This window comes from Halichoerus grypus, chromosome 6 (assembly GCF_964656455.1).
Source record: "Halichoerus grypus chromosome 6, mHalGry1.hap1.1, whole genome shotgun sequence".
NCBI classification, from domain to species: Eukaryota; Metazoa; Chordata; class Mammalia; order Carnivora; family Phocidae; genus Halichoerus; species Halichoerus grypus.
The window spans coordinates 128,006,326-128,028,985 of record NC_135717.1 but is presented as its reverse complement, the minus strand read 5'-3'; the positions used below and the strand labels follow the sequence as shown (position 1 = coordinate 128,028,985).

Below are 22,660 nucleotides of genomic sequence, written 5' to 3'. Positions count from 1 at the left end.
AAGATTTGGTTCAAGAGATGAGTCTCTTCCGTCCACTGAATTTTGACCAAGAAATTCCAAACTCTCTCCTCATCCGATGACTGTGTGGTGAGCTTCTACTGACTCAGAATCATTCACAGATGACTGTGATCTCGCTGCTGCTTCGTTACTGAGACGTCTTTGGTTTGTTCTGAGACTCCTGCCTCTTCCCCAAAATTATCAGACAAGAGGGCTTACCTTGCTTGGAATGTTTAGAAGGATGAACAGAGTACTTCTTAACAGTTTTGGAGGGGGAAAGAGGGTCATATACCATTTGAGTTTGTAGGGAAAGGACTTACTTCCTCCCACAGAAATGCTCATGACCCCAAACAAAATTCACTTCCAGTATTTCAAGGGTTCATGGAAACCCCTGTGTGTCCATGTGCCCAGGATAAAAATCTCTGTTGGGGAAAAGCTCTTGCGGAAATCCAAATAAACTCTTCAGGATCTGCAATAAATCTTGAAGCTTAGGACCAAGCCATAGATAAGTACTGTTTTCGCCTAGACATCCTGTAGACAACACAGCGCTTGCGTTGTCCAGACTTGCTCTACCTGGCACCTCTGATTTTTTTTTTCTTGGTATGATTCCTGTTCTAGTGACCCTCACTTAAAACTTCCGGAGTCACCTTTGATTCCTCTCTCTGTCATGCCCAATGTCACTCTTATACAACTCCTTTACGTTTTCATTCTCACCCTCTTCAAGTCCGGCTTTTATTAGTCAAGCGGGGATTAGAAATTTCATCTCTCACCTTCTGTTTCTTTGTATTCCAGTCCATCCTTCTGACCTTTACTGGGCTATTATTTTATTTTATTTTCAAAGATTTTATTTATTCATTTGAGAGAGAGAGCGGGAGGAGGAGCAGAAAGAGGGGGAGAATCCTTAAGCAGATTCTGCTGAGCAGGGAGCCCGATGCAGGGCTCCAGGACCCTGGGATCATGACCTGAGCCTGAAGGCAGACGCTTAACTGACTGAGCCACCCAGGTGCCCCTAGCCTACTTTTTTTTATTCTTAAGATTTACCCATTTATTTGAGAGAGAGTGAGCGCACATGGGGGGAGGGGCAAAGGGAGAGAGAAATTCAAGTAAACTCTGCTGCACAGTCCTGAGATCATAACCTGAGCTGAAACCAGGAGTTGGACACTCAACCAACTGGGCCACCCAGGTGTCCCTATAACCTACTATTAACCAGAAGCCTTACCAATTACATAAACAGTCAATCAACACATATTTTGTATGATATAGGTATTATACATTGAATCCTTACAATGAAGTAAGCCAGAGGAAAGAAAATGTTATTAAGAAAATCATAAAGAAGAAAAAATACATTTACAGGACTGTCCTGTAAAAAGCCCGCATGTAAGTGGACCCGCGCAGTCCAAACCTGTGTTGTTCAACAGCCAACTGTAAAAGGATCTAGCACTGGTCCTAATAATTTCCATAGTAGTTTACTGCTCACATCTGCAATGGAAGAAGATGCTAAGTTTCAGTTAGAGATTAGTGAGAATAAAGAGTATTTCTTTCCCCATCCAATTTCATAGACCCCAGCTTGAAAATCTCAAACTTAGATAATTGATTGTCAAAGTAAAGTAAACATCAGAATCACCTGGATGCTAAACACCAATGGCTAGGACTTATTTCTGATTCAGTAGGTCAAGGGTACACCCTAGAATTTGCACTTCTAACAAGTTCCCAGGTGTTGCTGATTTTGCAGGCCCGGGATCTACACTTTGAAACCCTTTGCTTTAGACTAGATCATTACATCCTGCTATTTTTACCTACCCAAATCCTATGCCTCCCTGAACCCAGGAAAAAGTCCATCTTCCGTATTAAGTTCCCCTTGTCACCTCTCTCAGAAAAGATCTCTTCCCCTTTGAGGACTCTTATCTCAATTCATTCATATCATGCTCGTGGCATTTAGTTTTCTGCTTTGTTTTATGGTCACGGGGGTACAATATGGCTGGCCCCCACCTAGAGCGCCCGTCTCCTGAACTATTTGTGCTACTGGAAATGCTGTGATATTTTAACCCTCCATGAAGATTCCTTCTTTCACTCAGTAGACTGCGAGCTCTTCTAGGATATAAAACATGCCTTATAATTTGTGGAAAGGAGGGAAGGAGGGAAATCCTAATGGAGAACTCTGCATTGGGGAAATTTACCAAACAGCGTAGAAATTAGTAACGGAAGAGAACACCTAGTTTAGTCACATGACACCCTTTCTGGGTGACACATGTCGAAATATCCTTTATCCTGATTTTAAAAGTTATGACAAAGTAGATAACATCCCGGGTCCTCCAGCAAAATTGCAGAAAGATATCCATTGGCCCATGGTAACCACATAGTACACGGCCTCATCTAGGTCACGGTAAAAATAAGAATGTTGTAGAAGTCAGAGCTGTGGGTGTGGGTCTGACTTTTCCACAAAGGCTTCAGTGTAGTATTCTGGAGTTACTATTAAAGACAGGATGAACCCATTGGGGCCTTTACTACAGTTATCTATACCTGATCAAACCTCCTACCCAACAAGTATCAAAAGTTTAAAATCAGCCTAGGAGGAGACACAGAGTTGGTTGGGTAAGTGTTGAGTTGCAGGATTCTGATTTCATCCCTGTACCGTTTAATTTTTCACATGCTCTATCTCCTTTCTCCTCCTTTCCCTCCTTCCCTTCCTCCCCCATCCCTCTTCCGTTTCCTTCCCCTTTTTAAACCAGTGACTAGGATAGTGATCATGTAGGTTGGAGGTTGATCTACAGGGGCTTGTAAGGTTCCTTCCAAATGGAAAAGTCTGAGATTCTATAAAACAGACCCCCAAAAGGCATTCTCCCTTGCAAGGAAGAAATTGTGTTTGTGGTATTATTTGTTCCTAGGCTTCAAATCTCATTTATTTGGCATCAACTATGCCTTTGTGAAGAAGAATCCTGTTTTGAGAACTCAGCTCAGGTTTCCTGTGTCTACCTGGCTGTGCTTGTGGGAATTACGAAAGCTCACTCTGTCACATTCAAGTAATGAATACAAAGGGAGGAGAGTACTTATTAACAGCAATATGATCAATATTTACATGCGGTGCTTTTTAGTTCTAAATGGCTTTGAGAAGACCAAATGCAGCCTGTTAATATTAAGTCCTTTTGCCTGTATTATTCCTTATCTTGGGTCAGAGGGTGTCCCTTGGACTGTAAACTCTGTTCTTGCTGGGTGGAAGGGCTCATTTTCGTAGTTACTGAATTTTTTTTCCCTATACGAGGCATAGTCTTAAACGTTTTACTCATCGTTTGTGGGTTGCATCTGTTCTTCTGGTGCTAGCTCTACATCAGTTTCTATTCTCATGCAGGCATTTAGAATGAATTATCCTCCTATTGTGACCACACAGGAAACTACTATTACTAAAGTCTTTCCTAGGAGGGAGAAACTGAAATTTTGTGAAAGGCCTGAAACAGATCTGAGAGTCCATCCCTGATCTTCACAACAGCAGGGTGTAGGTAATTCCGCCGCTCTGAACCCCTACCTTCCCGAGAAGGCGCACTGACTATGGAAGCTGTGCTGACCGAGTGTTACGTCTTACGCAAAGCGCTTCACAGGCTTTATCTGAATATGTGATAGGAAATGAATAAATACCATTTTCAGGTGAGGAAACTGAAGCATGGGGTGGTTATGTAACTTGCCCAAAGTTATATAGCTCGTAAGGAGACAGAGCAGGGACTGTAATCTGACTTTATCTGACTCCAGATCCTGAATCCCTTTTCATTTTATTTTATTTTATTTCATTTTAAGTAAGCTCTACACCCAACGTGGGGCTTGAACTCACAACCCCAACATCAGGAGTCGCATGCTCCACTGACCGAGCCAGCCAGGGGCCTCCAGAACCTGAATTCTTCACCACTTTATACTGCTTTTATACTGTTTATATACTTTATACCGTTTTATGTCTTTGTACTGTTGAGTAGTCTAGCCTACGGTTTGAAGGTTTGAAGCCCTCTGTGCAGCTAGATACAGATGTTCAGCTGGAGGTTGTCCCACGTATGCACCTCTCTCTTTGGTCATTTTCTGAATATTCTAGATGGATTTGTAGAATTCTGCAGGTGTGACTCGATGGTAAAGATCAAGTGGCTGGGTCGATAGCTGTTTTTGCCTAGTGCCAGGCATAGAGACAGGGCTTGAGACCTGTTTGTTGAGTTGAAGTCCTCTTTTTTCTAATCCCCAACCAAACCAAATTCCCTTTATGATAATCCCCGACCCAAACCAAAAGAATTGCTTTCCATGTATAGATTAAAGTAAAATTCTATTAATTAGGAGCCTAGTCTGACTTATTACATGGTTTCCTGACCTGAGGATTTATTTGTTCATCCCTCCTGCAGTTTGAGTCTTGTTGGGGGTGTGCAGGCCTGCCCCTTCCCCAGCCACATCTCACACACTCTTCCCTGGGACAGCCCATGCTGTTTCCTGCATCGTTGTGACTGCCCTTCCTTACCCTGAACCCTCTGTCACCTCTCCATACCTTCATCCTCACCCTCCGCTCAGTCAGAGCTTCCTCTGGAAGCCCCAGCCCCTTTTCCACCCAGCCTTGCTCAGTCTCCTTTGGCTGTGGGCTCTTTGATTCCTTTCCCTCGCTGCCCTGATCTCTCTTCTAAATGGGTGGCCATCCATTTCTAAGCGACCCTCTCCTTCTCCATTCTTTCAACTTCGTGGGGCCAGAGGCCAAGTGCCGTGTTGCTAACCTCTGTATTTCCAGTGCAGTGGCTGGGGTATGACATGAACCCTGGGCGGTGCCTGGGAATGCGGGAGGTTGCCCTCCCCCCCCACACACACCATAAGGTCCATCATCCCGCACAAAAGAATTCTCTTTTTGGATATAGACACTAGCCATTTCCCAATCTTACGTAAAATATGCATGTGAGCTCCACGAGGGCAGGGCTTCTTGTCTTCGTACTTGTGCATCTCAAGCATCTGGAAGAGTGTCTGCAAGGCTGCGGGGGCGGGCAGGTGCTCTGAAATATGTTGCATGAATAGAAGCGTCTTCAGAAAACTATATATTCATTGCTCTGTTGTATTCAGTCGTGCAGGCTCTGCATACCCAGTTTGGAGACAAGTCCCCTCCCTTCCGTCCCCAACTCCTCCCCTTCTAACTCCTTTGCACTTCGGAGCCCTCACCTGGAGAAACGTTGGTGTTGCCCAGGGGCAGAGACTGCTGAGCTGGAACACACCAAGGAAGTCTCCTGACGGTGGGCGCGGACGCACAGTGTGGTCCAGCCACAGGGAGGAGGGGGCTGCGAGTGGAATGGATTTCCCAAGGTAACTCGGCTTCCAAGCGCGTGCTGGGAATGGTTCGTGAAGACAGAAGCAGTTTGCTTTGAGCAAGTACCGAGCAAGAATATCAGCTGGGAACTGTGTTTCTTTCCAAAGCTCCACAGCGTTTTGAAAGGACGGCATTTGTTTAAAAACCATCTTTGCCCTGACAATCCCCGTTCATGTACAGATATAAATAAGGGCGCTACCCCAGGCCCGGGTCTTCCTCTCCCTCTGTGATGTTACAGGAGGGCTGCTCCTCACCCTCCGACTTTCCTCCCGGCTCAGCTGGTCAGCGGCCTCACCGGGGAAGGCAGCTTGTTGTCGTGGGCGACCAACATCTGGTTTCCGATGTGGCCTGCGTGCCTTGTGACTGGAACAGAGGGGAGGTCGGGATGAAGCGGCAGGGCCTGGTGAAGGGTGTGGCTGTCAGATATTACCACACTTCTGGAAAATGAGAAGATGAATGGCCTCCAATTGATCACTGACATGGGGGAGGATAATTGTCAGGCACTTCTTGAAATCGTCTCATTCCAAAAACAATATTTGGTTTAGGGAAACACAGCAGAGAACTGAACCATACTGGGAGGCTAGAAATAGGTCAGTGTGATCCCAGAACAGCCTTTTCAGCATTGTTGTGCGGCTCCTCGTGGCTTCTGTGGGTCACCCAATCAGAGAGCTTGTCTTTAGACTAATGCTATTCAGCTGGTTACTATGGCAATGATGGAGTACTGGTTGTCACGGCAATGAAATGGAAATTTGGGGGACCAGTCTCTTTAGAAGAGGTGGGTTCATTAAGCCCTGTCTTTCCTTCTTTCCTTAAAACTTGACCATATTGTATAGTACTTTTAAAGGGGGTACAATTTCAGACTCTGTGCGTACATTTCAGGATTTATATGATTTTTTCTTATTCTTAGATCACATGGCTTAAATCTTTTCAACTCTGTGATGAGAATAGACACCCTTCCCACCCCCACCCCTAGTCTTTTATGGCTCATATTAAAGAATGACATTGCAGAAGCTGTGTTTCTTTTTATCACTCTGAAAGGGTTTCTGCCAAACTCCATTGAATTCCTCCAAAGTTAACCTGGTATGAAATGGTATAAGGTCAAAATAAATTTAATGGATTGTAAATGATAAAGGATACTTTTTTTCCCCTAGCCTCACTGAGGTATAATTGACACAAAAGATGTATATATTTAAGGTATACAGTGTGATGATTTGTTATGTATATCCACTGTGAAACGATTACCACAATCAAGCTAATTAACACATCCATCACCTCACGTAGTTATTTTTTGTATGTGTGTGGTGAGAACACTTAAGATCTACTCTTCTAGCAAATTTCAAGTATGTAATACATTATATTAGTAACTATAATCATCATTCTGTACATTAGATGCCCAGAACTTACTCCTCTTATAATTGAAAAATGTATACCCTTTGACCAACATCTCCCCAGTTCCTACTCCCAGGCAACTATGATTCTAGCCTCTGTTTCTGAGTTTGACTTTTTTAGATTGCATATAACATGAAGGACACTTACCAGTTCAATCCAATCGCCTATTCCTCATTGATGTGTTTATTAGAATCACACTTTGAAGTGAAGCCTTTTGAGAAGCAGCCAAAAGCCTGGCTCTTTTTTCTCTCTGGTTCTGATAGAGGTTTCATTCCTTTTTGCTTTGAATCCACTGTATGGGATCATCAATGGGAAATATATGTTGTTCTTATGTTACATAGATGTGATTGACCTTTTTCTTGAATGCTCCCAAGGAGCCAATTTAGATGCTCCTTTTGGATTTCTGGAAAAGAAGGAGTAGTAATATTCATGGTTTGGGCTCAATCTGGGGCTCATTAGAGAATTTAGAAAAAATATATTGGAACAAATCTGAATTCACAGACCTTTCCATTTTTCTGAGATGACTTTGGTATATGAACATGAACTCTGAAAAAGGCTTTTTGGTGTGTTTTGTGGTGTATTTTTATTTGAGTTTGCTACTATAAAAATTTTACACGATTACATATGACAGCAATTCTTAAACTCCATGGTGCAGGAAAATCCCCCAGCGAGTGTGTAAGATGCAGGTTGCTGGACCCTATTCCAGCTGACATACAACATTACATCAGTTTCAGATGTAGAACAAAATAATTCAATATTTGTATATATTGCAAAATGATCACCACAATAAGCATTCCAGACCTATTGATTCCGATTTTTTGGGTGGACCCTAGGAATTTGTATTTACACAAATATCCCAGATGATTTTGAGGCAGTCTGTGGCCCAAATGACCATTAGCTAACTGCAGTGGAAAGGAAACTCCTCTCTCGAGGGAAGAATGTGGAGGGAATGATCCTTACCTTCTTGTTGCTTCCATCAGTCCACCCAGGAAGGTGAGAGGACCGGTTCATCGAGCTTGAGGACCGCACCTGCGCTTTTGTGAACACCCGTAGGGCTCCTTCCTCCAGATGATGGATTGAAGTGGTGCCTTTATGGACATTGCTGGTGACACTTTTTCCCTGATAAATTTGTTTATCAGTTGATTGGAAGCCCGAAACACACCAAGTCTGGCCAAAAAAGATGAGTGGTTTTCACCTCATTAGTGCCTCTTCACTTCCTGCTGGAACCTTCCAGCGTGGCATCATACACCCATCATTGGCTTCACTTCTTTTGTCCAAAGCCATCTGCCATAGATTTTGAAGTCAAAGGAGGCTATATTGATAAAACCCAAGGGGAGTACTTAGGATACAGATTCATCTCCTATAACAGAGGCCAAAATAATAGTACTCTAGTCAGATAGGAATGGCTCTTCCTACTTCGTCGCCCTGCTATCCTCAATACATGGCTTCCATATTATGATCTAAGATCCATAGTCCTTCCTTCCCTCCCTCCCTTCCTTCCTCAAGTGGCAGTTTTGCAGGGGCAGTCACAGGTATGTCCTGTGAGGTCTGGGCTCAGGGACAGGAGCGAGGCAGGTGTCCTCACATAGTCTTTTCTGTGGCATTACCCTGAGTGGATTCCTAGCTAGATAGCCATCAAGCCTAATTCTCTGGCCTTCTGGAGGTTCTCCAAGCTAACTATTTAGTGTTTAAGAAAATTCCACTTTTGCTTAAGTTACCCAGTCATTTTCTTTTCTTGTGATCATGAACTTCGGTACTCTTTGTGCTTTGCACAGACTTACTGCCAAGAAGAACCTTAGAGGGGGTCAAGGCCCAGGAAAATTGATATCCAAATTTCCAGGGAGATCCAGAGCCCATTTGAGGGAGCCCCAGAGGAGTCAGTCTCAAGATTCATTCCATCACTCCCCTTGGTAACAGCATCACTTCCTTGACTGAGGAGCTAGAGTTTTTCCTTCAGGTGAACAACTCCGTCCAGCAGCAAATTAAGCCCGTTTCCTTTTGTTCTTTATAAGTGGAACATGCTTGCCATGTTCAAGCTAACTTTAATGGAGTTTCCAGCTATCCAAAGTCTTATCAATAGCATCTTTTCTTGTTCTGTAAGTATGAAAGTGTTTACTGGAAAGAAAAGAATTTCTCATGTTCTGTCCTTTTCTCTTGCAAAGAAAAACACAGCACCAACATTAGCTTTAATTAGAGTACAATTATGGCCCATGTAGGAATAGAGGTCATTCTGAAAATCACAGGCTTGGCAGAGACTTTCAGAAGTCATTAATGCCATTTCTCTATTCCTGGATTTTTAAAATGGATTATGTAGGGGCACCTGGGTGGCTCAGTCGGTTAAGTGTCTGCCTTCGGCTCAAGTCATGATCTGAAGGTCCTGGGATGGGCTCTAAGTCATTATCTGAGGGTCCTGGGATTGAGCCCCGTGTCGGGCTCCCTTCTGCCTCTCCCTCTGCCCGTTCCCACCATTCGTGCTCTTTCTTGCACTCTCTCTCTCTCTCAAGTAAATAAATAAAATCTTAAAAAAAAAAAAAAAAAGTGGATTATGTAAGTAACACGAGGGGGTGGGGCACAAGAGAAACCTAGAAGCAAAGTAGAAATTGGAGATTGCCAAGAAAGGTCCAAAGCCCTTTCTTAGATTGTTCAAGCATCTGCTGGTTCTCTAACCATAATGACGTTCTATCTCTCCGCTGTATATATTAAAATAATACTTTAATTTCTCTTTTGTTGTAAAATTAGTAAATTTGTTATCGCTACTAAAAACAAACAAAACAAAGCACATATAAGCAGAAAGGGCCAACCATCACCTGTAATCTCACTACTGAAGATAATCACTGCTAATAATTTGGTGTCTGTATTAATCCAAAATTTTGCTAGTGACAGAAACCCAACTCAAAGTACCTTGAGTTAAAACAAGGAAATGTGTTGGCTTACAAAGCTGATACATCCAGCGTTGCATTTTGTTTCAGGTTCCTCTGCATTCAAGGGCTCACACAATGTCATCAGAATTTGGTTCCTCTGTCCCTTTGTATCTCTCTCCTGTTGTCTGTTTTCTCTGTGTTGGCATCATTCTCAGGCAGGCTGGAGGATGGTGGTGGCCCCCACAGTTCCAGGCCTACATCCTATTGACTTAGTCCCCTAAGGGAAAAGAGAGAAATGATTTTCCAAAAGTAAAACAGAAGGCCCAGGATTGATCCTAACTTGGCCCAGTGTGGGCCATATACCTACTCCCCCTCAAGTCATTTAATCTTGTGAGAGGGGCAGGTTTAAGTCCTGTACCATTTATACTTTCAACTTGTTACACGGACTCCCCATCCCCTCTACAAATCTTCCATCCCCTTTAGAAGAACACCCAAACTCAGTGTGCTCTGAATGCCCTCTATCATTAGCCCTTGGCTCCTTGGCTCGCTTTCCTGCTTCATGTTCTACCCTCTTTTCTTTCTCACTCTGCTCGCTTAAGCTGGGTTCTTGCTAGATCTCCAACATTTTCACCTGTAGGTCTGCAAATCTCCCTCTTTTAGCCTCATCTTGCAGAAGTACCAAGTACAATCAATTTCTGAGCCTTGAGAAGTTTCTTTAGTGCATATGAGTTTTCCAATTTAGGATTCAACTTTCTCCAGGTCCTAAATAAGTTGCTCTTTGTCTTCTTTCTATCTTCCAAAACTGTTACTGTGTTACCTCCTTTACTCTCTTTAACCCTTGAATTTGTCTTTTTTTTTTTTTTTTAAATAAAAATGCCCCAGGGGCATCTGGCTGGCTCAGTCAGTAATGCGTGCAACTCTTGATCTCAGGGTCATGAGTTCAAGGCCCATGTTGGGTGTGGAGCCTACTTTAAAAAAAATTCCCTTTTAACAGAGAGGTGTTAGGAGGTCACAGAGGTAAATGTATATCTTCAAATCACCACCTTTAAGCAGAAGCTTCACCTTTAGTCTCTTAAAATCCTTTCTGTTTAAATTAGCCAGAGTTGGTTTCCATTGCTTTCAACTAAAAGCTCTGATACATGTATTCAGAAAGAATATTCTTCCTAATAAAGGTAAAAGAATTGTTCTTGAGGATAAACAGAACCCTGAATGTTTTTTTTAAGTTTATTTATTTATAATGTCTAAACCCAACGTGGGGCTCAAACTCACAACCCTAAGATTAAGAGTCGCACACTCTACTGACTGAGCCAGCCAGGCGCCCCAGACCCTGAATATTAAAGAGGTGAGGAACAGTCTAGACCCAGTTACTATTTAACCAGGGAGAATTTCCCAAATTCTGCAGCCCACAACAGTTGCAAAATGGTGCCTATTTACACCAAAGGGATGTGAACATCGCATTTGCCACCTCCAGAGAAGATGGTGTGGAAAAGACACAGCCAGAACTTACCTGTGCTGGTTTAATCACTCCAGTCTTTATGAGCAAAATAGTGGGAGAAACTGTTTCATTTTTTCTTGGTGGTATTTTAGTTTTTCTTAACAGCAATAAAATGTTGAAGGAAAAAAATTAAGATGCTCAGAAATGAGGAAAACTTGCTTACTATGGTGTGAAGCAAAATACACAACCACAAATTCTGACTGAAGAGGTAAAACACCTGACCAAAACAAGTAAAATTACCATCCACAATAGCTCATACATTTGCACTTAGAAAAAGAAAAGTTATCATATAGCCTGTTTGGAATGGGAGTGTATTCATGAAGAAAAAATAGTAAGCTTAATGGCCAGAGAACCAAGTGTCCCAGTGATATAGGTGAGCAAGAGGAGGGTCAAATGTCTCTGATTATGAAAAGTATCACCATGGGCTCTGGGAATAATTTACCTTAAATAGAGAAAATTTCAAAATAGGAATTCATATGTAGGTCAAGTGCAGGTCACGAGTTTAAAAAGTCTACTGGAATTGAGAAATATATTTAGAATGAAGATATTATCATTGAGTCTTGACAAGGCAGGTTGAAGGGGAAACTTTCTAGAAGATAATCACCAGGAACTTCTGGACACGGAAATACTGGTCACAGTAAAGAGAGGAGGCTACTGTTAAGCCACCCCATTGGAAGGTGGAATTCATCCTTATTACATTTTTTTTTAAAGATTTTATCCATCTATTTGACAGAGAGAGAGAGCAAGAGAGCACAAGCAAGGGGAGGGGCGTGGCAGGCAGAGGGAGAGGGAGAAGCAGACTCCCCGCTGAGCAGGGAGCCCAACTTGGGACTCGATCCCAGGACCCTGAGATCATGACCTGAGCTGAAGGCAGACGCTTAACCGACTGAGCCACCCAGGCGCCCCTCCTTATTACATTCTTCCAGTTCAATCGCCTGAGCCTCAACCCCCAACTGCCAGACCCAGTAGAGTTTCCAGAAGTTTATCTATTCCTTTCCAGGCTCTCATCCCTCCCTGCTCGACAGAATTCCTTCTTGCTTCCAAGGACCTGAGGGGATGCAGACGCTGTCTGGCTGCATCCAGTGCTCATCCGCTGAGCATGGCACACGGGCCCCCACAACTGCGCAGTTGCTGGCCTTTGAGAGCTGTGCCCAAAGCGGAGTGCTGGACAAAGTCCCTGCGGTCAGAGCAGATGTGGGTGCTAAGGCAGCGGCGTCCTCTGAAGTAGCGAATCTAAAACGGTGCTGACACAGGCAACCAAAGGTACACGTTGGCAGATGACTAAGATGTCCAAACAATGTCACTGAAGGAGTAAATAAGCGTTCCAGTAAAAACAGATGCTAAAGGCAATGTACTGCAATACATACTCCATAACGGGGCCCAGTGCGTGAAGGGAGCACCTTTCCCCTCAGCGTTCATTTGGTGGTGATTTTTTGCCAATGTGTCCAACTGTCAGGACAGATGAAATCATTGTCTCATTTCTAAGGAAAGGCCTAGAGAGTTGACTTGAAATTGAAGGTCATTTTAAACTGTGCAAGATGCATGAACTTGTTAACATGTAACTTTTCTGTTGATGTCCTTTCGTCACTATATCAGAGAGATGGAAAACAAAAGGAAGAACAATGTATGCTCACGTCAGGATCAGCATTCCCATGGCCTAGAAAATCCTTATCTTCGTCCTGAGTTAAGGAACCTAGTACCAGGAAATGAATAATAAAAACACTAATGTGAAGTGTCTGCATGCAGCTGGAGGCAAGACTGAGTTCATCCTGGTTCTAGGCCTTCGTGATTTACACAGGCATCCTTTCCCTTCTGTTGTTTTTAAACTTACATAGTATGGATCTGTAGTGTGACTTAGGTCTTCGGGCCTCACTGAAGTTGGCTTGTCTTTAAGTCCCTGTGTATCTACAGTTTTCTTAGATCTTTGCTGAGAAGAGGCTTTTAGGATGGATGTTTACAATGCACCTAAGAATTGGTCTGCTCTGGTGAGCAAGACAGACAGTTAAAGACATTTTGAAGAAGCAGTCAGTAATCTTCTAAAACGGAAACACATCACCTCACGTCTCCACTTCAACCCCCTATGATGACTGCCCATGCCACTTGGAACAAAATCCCAACTCCCAACCTGGGTCTACACAATCCGGCTCCTGCTGAGGCCCCCAACCTACCTCGTTCCTGGTCCCCCTCATTCACTGACAGTTTTGCTGTTCTGAGCTTATTTCTGCCTCAGACCTTGACCCTAGCTCCCTCTACCCAGAATGATCTTCCCTTAGTGTTTCACATGGATGGCTCCTTTTTGAGGTTCAGACTGCTGCTCAAATGTGAACTCTGCAGAGAAACCACCCCAACAACCTGCTAAGCAAATACCCTGGATACAGGCTGATGGGGATATAAATTTGTTCTGCCCCTTTGCAGGGCAATCTAGCAACAGTGACCCAGGTCACAAACATGCATGCCCTTCGGCCCAGGGATTCCACCTCTGGAAAGTTATCCTACAGATACACTCGCACGCGTGGGAAATGATATAAGGATAAAGTTATCCATTGCAACATTATCTGAAATAACAAAAGATTGCAAACTACCTAAATGTTCCTCAATAGGGGACAGGTTAAATAAATTACAGAACATTCATACAATGGACTACTTTCTTAATTTGCAGCTATAAAGGAGAATGAGGAAGATCTCCAAGTCCTGATATGGGAAACTCTCCAAGATATACAATCAGGTAAAAAAGCGAAGTGCAAAGCAGCATGGCTGGCAGGCTACCATCTCTGTGAGGAGGGGCTAAAATAAGAATAGTACATGCTTGTATTTGCTTGTTTATATTTAAAAAAAACCAGTAAGGACACACACAAAAGCATGTAGACAGGTTACCTAGGTAGGATGAATGGGGAGATACAGGTGAATGGGGGCCAGGGGTGGGAAGGAGACTTTCCCTGAACACCTTTTAATACGCTTCTGTGTCTGATTCATGTCACTGTATTACCTTTTCTAAATTAAATACATTTTAAATAGTTTTCATTCTGTGATAAAATAAAACAGCACTTCCCAATCCCCCTTTATTCTATTATCCTGCTTTATTTTCTTACTGTGTAACAGGATATAAAAATGGAAGCTCCACCGAGGGACCAAAACCTCATACTCTAATGTAGGAGACCAAATCAACACGCACATTTTCAAAAGACTTCATTAAAAGCTTGTGAATGCCTCACTTTCCTCTAGTGGCATATAGATGCTGGATATTAGGAGAATGATTTATGAAGAGGCTTTTAGAGAGAAGTGTGGGTGTGCTGTGAGTACCCCTCAAAGGAGACTGGGGTGCCTAGTGCTCACTTCCACCTTAGTGAGAAGGGCAACCATGGGCACCCCGCCCCCACGCCCCCAATTTTGACTTACATCCCCTGCAGTGGAGGGACACAGCGGAGCGGGGTCTGACTTCCGGTGAGCTCTCCACTAAGGTGCTGACAGAGGGGCTGACGGAGATGGGGGGTGTGGTCTAGCTGCACTTCCGGGGTCTACCGGGTGGGCGGGGCAGGAAGTGGGCCGAGCTCTCTGCAAGAGAAGGCGGAGTCAGTGGCACCTTAGGTCTTGGCCAAAGGATTGCCTGGAGGTGAGAACAGAGCCTCGCAGACCTGAGCTGGATTCCTGGCAGCTGAGGAAGCAGAAAGACAGGCATCAGGGGACTTTGAGGGAGAGATCCCGCAGGGACCGATGGGGTCAGAGGTCTCTGAAGACTCACCAAAGCACTTCTCTCAGGAAAGAGTCTGTGTCTCACTCTGGCTTAAGCACAAAGCCAGTTGAAGCAGATGGTACTGATCAAGTAAGAACTTTTGTGCCTCTTTTCCTCTCCCTCTGGCTCCTTCTCTTCTAGGTCTTGGCTTCCCCTCTGCGGCTGCTGACCCCAGCTGGAGGTGGGGAGGAGAATGTTCATTCAAATGAAATATGAAGTTTACATTATTTACATGGGACCAAACATTGCAAATGACTAAATTAAGACTGTGTTTGTAACTTAAAGTGATCATAAGGATTTGTATCGCCTGATAATAGGCAGAGTCAGTGTCCTGACAGAGAGCAGGGCAGGTGGCAAGGTGCACTTCTTTAGGTCGGGGGATTGGGGAGAGCCTCTTCGAAGAAGTGACCTTAGTGAGGTGAGAAGACAAACCACCCTGACATCTCAGTAAATTCTAAGACTCTCCTAAGCAGAGAGAACAAGGGCTTCTGCCCCGAGAACGTTACTTGAGATAATATTACCCTCTCCCAGTCTTCCTCTTCCTCCCTGGCTGCCCCTCTGGCTCCCCGGCTCACCCCTCATCCCACCAAAGCTCGGCACGCGCACTTAGCATGAGGTCCTGGTTCTGGGCTTTCGCCCTTCCTCTCCCTCTGGGTCTAGGAGATCTCCTCCAGTCTCATACCTTTCAATACCAAACTAACAGACCCGCCCTGAGTCAGATCCGATTACCTCCCACATGTGTCCTCTTGGATGTCTAACAGCCGTCTCAGGTAAGCCCAAACCTGAATTCTTGGTTCGTCCCTCTTGCTGACATCCCCCCAGTTTTTCCTAAGTAAATGCCAACATTGTCCACCCAGTTGCTTGAAAACACAAACCTGGGAGTCAGTCTTGCTTCTTCCTTTTTCTCTATCCCCATATCCAATTTATCTGCCAATCCTGTTGGTCGAACTCTTAAAAGTGACTCCCAGTCTGTCCTTCTCCACCTGCAATGGTCCACGCCACCCTCATCTCTCACTGTTGCTTCTTAACTGTGGTCTCCCACTTCACTCTTGCCATTCCCTCCCTACGTCCCCACCGCCAGGTGATTCTTAGAGCATCTAGAGTGATCTTCGTTCTTATCGTTGTAAAAAACACATAAAATTCACCGTCATACTATTTTTGCATGCACACGACAGTAGCATTAAGCATATGCACGCTGTTGTGGAACAGATCTCTATCTAGTGTTTCATCTTGCAAAACTGAAGCCCTCTACCCACTGAACAACTCCCCCTGCCCCTCTCCCCACCCCCTCCAGCCCCTGCCACCACGACTCTACTTTCTAAGAGTCTGACTACTCTAGATACCTCACCTAAGTGGACCTGTACCGTATCTGTCTTTTTGTAACTGGCTTATTTCTCTTAGTCTGATGTCCTCAAGATCCATGCTGTGGCGTGTGACAGGCCTCCCTCCTTCTTTTGTAAGGCTGAATGTGTACACCACGTCTTCTTTATCTGTCTGTTTGCTGACTGACATTTCAACTGCTTTCGTGGCTATTGTGAATAATGCAGTGATAACAGCAGTACCCAAATATCTCTTCACAATTCTGTGGATACATACCCAGAAGTGGGATTGCTGGATCATATAGTAGTTCTGTTTTTAGTTTTTTCAGGAACCTCCACACTGTTTTCCACAGCAGCTGCATCATTTTACAATCCCACCAGCAGTGTATAAGGATTCCAGTTTTTTCACTTCTTCACATCCTTGCCAACACTCGTTATTTTCTTCCCTCTCCTCCCTCCCTCCCTCCATTTCCTTCTTTCCTTCTTTCTTTCTTTTCTTTCTTTCTTTCTTTCTTTCTATGGCCATTCTAACAGGTGTGAGGTGACACATCCTTATGGTTTTGTAGAGTGATCTTTTAAAAGCATGGGTGATGTTACATTCCTGCTTAGATCCTTCCAATGGCTTTCCTTGAGCTTAGAATGACGTCTAACTACCTTACTTTGGCCTCCAAGGTCCTCCAAAACCTAGTGTCTGTCCACTCTCCATCTTCCTCTTCCTCTTCAGTTCTCATTGGAGCGCTCCAGCCATGGTGACCTTCTTTAACACCCTAACCACTCTGAGCGCGGCCGATGCGCAGGGCACTTGCACGAGCAGGTCCCTCTGCCTTGCTCTTCACATGGCTGGTTTCTTCCCATCATTCAGATCTTAGCTCACATTTGACCACCTCAGCGCTGACTTCCAAGCTGTCCCAGCTGGAGTGTCCCTCCCAGGCACTCTACATCACATCACCCCTTCCTGTTTCTCCTTGGCTTTCCACAGCAGTTATTAGCACCCGAAATTATCTTGCTGAAATAGTTGTTGGCTTCTTCGTTAGGTGCTTGTCAGCCAGCGGGGACTGCAGCTCAGGAGACCGGGAGCCTGCGTGTCTCATTCGCGGTCACGCCCGAGCAGAGGGCCTGAGCCAGGGCAGTGAACCACGCTGGAACCATACGGAGGAGAAAGCGAGGGACGGCCGCGCGAGATCTGGGGTACGCTTCGTGGACCATGTGACATTTTAGTTGGGTTTTCAAGGACAAACTGGACTTCGACGGGCAGATCTCTGAGTGAGGTAGGGGACACCTGAGGCTGAGGGATGGCCTGAGGCAGGCTCAGGGCGCAAGCGGCCGGGCGTGTTCAGGGACAGGGACCCGGACTTGGCGGAAAGTAAAGGTTCTTGAGAGGAAGTGGGGGGCAGTGGGGTTGAAATGGCAGGCCGCAGAGGATGGCAGAGAGCGAATTCATTTCAGTTTCGCTGATGTGCTATTTAGTTAGCAGTGTGTGAGGTGAGAAGGTACAAAGATGGAGAAGACAGGGGCGCCTGGGTGGCTCAGTCGGTTAAGTGACTGCTTTCGGCTCAGGTCGTGATCCCAGGGTCCTTGGATCGAGCCCCATGTTGGGCTCCCTTCTCAGCGGGGAGTCTGCTTCTCCCTTTCCCTCCGTTTGCCACTCCTCCTGCTTGTGCTCTCTCTCCCTTTCTGTCAAATAAATAAATAAAAATCTTAAAAAAAAAAAAAAAAAAAAAGATGGAGAAGACAAAGTTCCGGGCCTGCAGTGGGGCGTCACGCACGGCTCTGAGCAGCGGGAAGACAGGAGCATCTCAGGGCGCCAGCGTGCAGCGCCCAGGACCAGGCCGCGTGGAATGCGATCCCGGCCCTGCCAGGGGCTAGCTCCGGGACCACGGCAACTGGTTTTGGTTTTTGTTTGTTTTTTAAGAATTTTTATTTATCTATCTATTTATTTAGAGCACAAGCAGTGGGGACGGGCAGAGAAGGGGAGAGAGAATCTCAAGCAGATGTGAGCTGAGCACGGAGCCCAATGCGGGGCTCAATCCCGACCCTGAGATCAGGACTTGAGCCGAAGCCAAGAGTCAGATGCTCAACTGACAGAGCCACCCAGGCAGCCCCCACAGCAAGTTCTTAACTGCTCTGTGGCTTAATTTTCTTTGCTCTAAGGATGATAATCATTGTAGCTCTTTCTCTTGGCTTTCTTGCGCGGATTAAATGAATTCATATTTGCAGAATGGTGTCTCGCACTTAATACACGCTAGTTATCATTAACATGTTTGAAACAATGCCTGGGGGGAGCCTGGCTGGCTTAGTCAGTGGAACATGCGACTCTTGATCTTGGGGTCATGAGTTTGAGTCCCATGTTGGGGGTTAGATTGTATTTAAAATGAAAATATATATGAAAAAAATAAATGCCTGGTACATAATAAAATTTAGTTTGTTAGTTTTTTTTTTTTTAATTTTATTTATTTGAGAGAGAGCAAGAGAGAGCATGAGCAGGGTAAAGGGGCAGAGGGAGAGGGAGAAGCAGGCTTCCCGCTGAGCAGGGAGCCCGATGTGAGGCTCCATCCCAGGACTCTGGGATCAGTACCTGAGCTGAAGGCAGATGCTTAACGACTGAGCCACCCAGGCGCCCCTAATGATTGTTAGTGTTATGTTTTGTTTTGTTTTGAAGAAAGCTGATTAGCAAGAGTATAGGTCACTGTTGCAAAGGGGAGACAAGAGACCCAAGGAAAGGATGCAGGAGGCTACTGCAGAGTTGAGGCAGAAAGGAGTGAAGCTCAGAATGAGGTGAAAGTGGAGATAAAATTTGGTAAAACAGGGGCGCCTGGGTGGCTCAGTCGTTGGACGTCTGCCTTCGGCTCAGGTCATGATTCTGGGTCCTGGGATCGAGCCCCGCATCGGGCTCCCTGCTCCGCGGGGGGCCTGCTTCTCCCTCTCCCGCTCCCCCTGCTTGTGTTCCCTCTCTCGCTGTGTCTCTCTCTGTGTCAAATAAATAAATAAAATCTTTAAAAAAAAAAAAAAAAAAAGAAAAAAATTTGGTAAAACAGATTGGGAGTCAGGGGTGCAGAATATATTTTGGAATTAAAGAAAGTGGTTTTGGTTTTTAGGTCTGTTGAATGTAAGGTGCCTGAGGAAAGTCTCTGATGATGTTCAGCTGAAACCACAGTGAAACATCTGACACTTAGGACAAAGGCGTGAGTAAGACAGGGAGATTTCCACTCCGGAAGTATGGGTGTGCATGTAACAAAGACTGCCAAGAATTCAGATCGAACCTATCATTTACCTATTACATTGGCAAAGGAAAAGTGACAGGATTTTAAACTTGTGTCGTGTATTCTTTCATACTGCCGCAGTGGGGCAAATGTGTGCCATCTTCCTGGCAGTATTTATCCTGGGTCTTAGGGGTGCGTATGCCCCCTGAATTAGTTGTTTCACCTTTTGGAGTCGGTGCTTAATTAACGTTCCAGAATGCAGACAATGACCGTGTATGGAGCTGCTCACTACAACATACTATGCAATTGAAAAAATGAAACCTGCAAATAGGCTCACTCAATGATAAGAAAATGATTAAATAAATTATGGTATGTTCATATGCTAGAATATTATGTAGCAATTAATAAAAATCGCATTCACTGACAATTCTAATGTGAACTGGTGTGGGGGGAAAAACCCAATAAGGACACACAATTATATATAGATGATGAATTTAACTGTGCTAAAAATAAGAATAGTTTAAGACTGGAAGACAATATATTAAAATGTCACCGTGGATTATTTCTGTTTGGGAAACTGAGGTATGGCTGATGATTTGAAGAAGTCCAGTAACTGAGTTTGAATTAGGACCAGATAATCAATTTTATCTTATTTAAAATTTCTTTCCCTCTTCTGGGACGCCTGGGTGGCTCAGTTGGTTGAGCGTCTGCCTTTGGCTCAAGTCATGATCCCAGGGTCCTGGGATCGAGTCCCCCATCGGGCTCCCTGCTCAGTGGGGAGTCTGCTTCTCCCTCTCCCTCTGCACCCTCCCCCTGCTTGTGCTCTCTCTCTGACAAATAAATAAATAAAATCTTCAAAAAAATAAAATTTCTTTCCCTCTTCAAATGCATCTGCTAATATTCAGTTACTAATGCAATAATAATCTTTGGCTCACAGATGGTACCTTCTATTACACATCCTGATCATATATATATATTTTTTTAATGGATGTAGTCCATCAAAGGCCTAGAACCCCGAGTCCCATGTTCAAGTTAGTTAATATCATATCAGTGTATGATCATCCACTTTCATTTAGAGGGACATGATTGTTACACAAGAGATTCCCTGGGTATGTCAAAGATAAAAGATTAGCACAATGCATCATCCCTGAGAGGGGAATTCATCAATAGTCCTCACTTTAGCTGCACACCCAAGCAGCAAAAAGAAAGCCATATACCCCCAGGAGCACACCTGATAGAGAGCTTATCAATATGAAGAGTATATTCACCAGTCACCAGAATTGGGCTACAAATATCCTAGAGTTGGAGATGTCCTGGATCATATCATAACTTCCTTCAAGATACGAATGCTGAACAAAGCATGTTGTTTCAGGACTCTAGGAGGAGTGCTCACTTGTGCTCGCTCTCTCTCTCTCTCTCTCTCTCTCTCACACACACACACACACACACACACATTTTGATATCTAGCCCAGTCCTAGTTCTCCAGCTGCTTTTGCTGAGGACTAACCTTGATAAAATGACTTTAATTTTTAATTATAGAAGGCAAGTTTTCTGTCTACTATGTAGAAACAGATAAAAGGCTACTGAAGAATAAGGAACCTCACCAGGATTATTTCAAAGGTATATTGACCATATTTTCCAAAATCGAAATGGAGACATATGGCCAGTAGAATGGAATTTGCCATTGTTTTTGGCTTTCCGGGACCGTTTTGGCACTTTGGATCAAGCTTGGGGAATTTTCCACTTTAGGAATCCCAACTACCCAAGGTGGAAGCCAGACAGTTCCTTCTCTGCATTCCTAATCTTCTTACAGGGTGCTGGTATATGAACAGAGGGAGTTGACAACCAGACACACCCACATGGGACTCTCATCCTGGAGGGAGGGATGTGAGGAAGTAGGCGCGCTCGGAGAGAGTTGGGGCAGGCTGGAGTCTTTGGATCTGAGGGTGAGGCAGGACAACGAGGGCTTTCCTGGAGCAATCCTATAGTCTGATTTGCTCATTCATTCCTGTGGGGCAGCCTCTAAATCCAACTCTGGTCCTAGAATGGTTCTGCCCTCTATCAGGTAGGCCTTCCAGGCAATGGCTTGGTTCAACATCATTCCATCATGTTTGAGGAAAATATTTCCTTTACCAGGTGGTTTTTTCCCATTCATTTGTCCATGTTTATAGATTTCTGCATACAGTGCCCAAAGTTTAATTAGGAAATATAAAATAAACACCGAGCATATTCATGTAACAGAATTCTATACGCCAGTCAAAACGGAAGAAACTAGCTCTATGTAACAAGATGGATGATTCTCGCAAACATAAATTTCAACAGAAGGAGCCAGATGCAGAATCTACATACTAGGAGGCCATTTCTAGAAAGTTAAAACTACAGGCAAAACCAAACCATGGTGTTATTCGTGAGGGTATTAACTTTGGAGAGGCACAAGCCTAGCTTCTAGGATGCTGATACTGTGCCGGTTCTTGATCTGGGTGGTGGATACAATCGGGTGTTACTCTGTGAATTACACTAATGATTTGTGCACTTTCCTGTTTGTATTTTACATTCCAGTGAAGTTTTTTTCCCTTGATTTATGGGTCATTTAAAAAAATCCCACAACTCTTACCAATATTCAATCCAGCACATTGCTGATAGTTTTTACAAAACTATTAGGTATTGACAGACCTCAAGAGTTAGTTTTTTTTTAACGTTTGAAGAAAAAAATATCAGTACATGGGGAATTCTAAACATAGTCTATACCTAAGGATTGCATTTCAGTGTATTCAAATGAAACCAAAGATCAGCTTGACAAGGTTTACTATGCCAAAGAATCCTTTTCAGGAAAGATTTCAATCTGGGGAGTGTTTAGGAGGCTTGCTTGCCCTCTCCCAATCCCCTTTCCTTACTGCACAGGGGTCTCCAAATCATCCTCTGAAAATCTCTGGCTTCATGATTGAGGCCCTGTGCATGAGGTCTTATTTTCAAGTTCACAAATAAAAATGCAAGTGAGATGAAAACACTTAAAAAAAAAAAAAGTAGTTTCCCACCATCTAATGCAACTAGCTCTGCGGGGGGAGGAGGGGTGCTGGGTGTTAACAGTGATTAGAAAAATAAAGGAAAGGAGAGGCGCCTGGGTGGCTCAGTCGTTAAGCGTCTGCCTTCGGCTCAGGTCATGATCCCAGGATCCTGGGATCGAGCCCCGCATCGGGCTCCCTGCTCAGCGGGAGGCCTGCTTCTCCCTCTCCCACTCCCCCCTGCTTGTGTTCCTTCTCTCGCTTTGTCTCTGTCAAATAAATAAATAAAATCTTAAAAAAAAAAAAAAAAAGGAATGAAAACATCACCCAGAATCACACCAAATCGGAAGAAGACAAAG

The 22,660-nt window shown here is 44.3% G+C and overlaps 1 long non-coding RNA gene across 1 annotated transcript; it reads left to right on the top strand.

Annotated features, from left to right (window-relative positions):
- Positions 1 to 6,057: 6,057 nt before the first annotated feature.
- On the top strand, positions 6,058 to 18,195 carry LOC118522140 (uncharacterized). The gene is made up of 4 exons (XR_004910490.2): positions 6,058 to 6,080; positions 13,710 to 13,775; positions 17,134 to 17,287; positions 18,041 to 18,195. It is a non-coding gene; the product is annotated as an uncharacterized LOC118522140 (long non-coding RNA).
- Positions 18,196 to 22,660: the final 4,465 nt, after the last annotated feature.